The sequence below is a fragment of the Brassica oleracea genome, chromosome C7 (assembly GCF_000695525.1).
Source record: "Brassica oleracea var. oleracea cultivar TO1000 chromosome C7, BOL, whole genome shotgun sequence".
Classification (NCBI taxonomy): domain Eukaryota; kingdom Viridiplantae; phylum Streptophyta; class Magnoliopsida; order Brassicales; family Brassicaceae; genus Brassica; species Brassica oleracea.
The window spans coordinates 16,744,520-16,745,261 of NC_027754.1; positions in this window are offsets into that span (position 1 = coordinate 16,744,520).

Below are 742 nucleotides of genomic sequence, written 5' to 3' on the forward strand. Positions count from 1 at the left end.
CGCAAAAACGCGTTTTCCCGCCAAAACCGCAAAAAACGCGTTTTTCCGCCGAAACCGCAAAAATGCGTTTTCCCGCCGAAACCGCAAAAACGCGTTTTCTCGCCGAAACCGCAAAAACGCGTTTTCCCGCCAAAACCGCAAAAATGCGTTTTCCCGCCAAAACCGCAAAAACGCTGTTTCCGCCAAAACCGCAACAACATGTTTTCCCGCCAAAATCGCAAAAATGTGTTTTCCTCCAAAAACGCAAAAATGTGTTTTCCCGCCAAAAACGTGTTTTTCCGACAAAACCCCAAAAACGTGTTTTCCCGCTAAAATCGCAAAAATGCGTTTTCCCGCTAAAATCGCAAAAACGTGGTTCCCTCCATAACCGCAAAAACGTGTTTTCTCACCAAAAACGTGTTTTCCCGCCAAAACCGCAAAAAACTTGCTTTCTCGCCAAAACCAAAAATTTGTATTTTCCCGCCAAAATCGAAAAATATTGTTTTCCCGCCATAACCGAAAAATCTTGTTTTCCACCAAAACATAAAAAATGTGTTTTCTCGCTAAAACCGAAAAAACTTGTTTTCCCGCCCAAATCGCAAAAAGAAAACTCGTTAATGTTGAAATAATTATAATGTAAATATATTAAACTAAATAATTAAATGTAATATAGTTAAAATTAATATTAAACATATGATTAAATCAACACAAGGATATTTTGGTAATTTCTTTACTAAACTCATTTGAATGGAAATGAAAATAA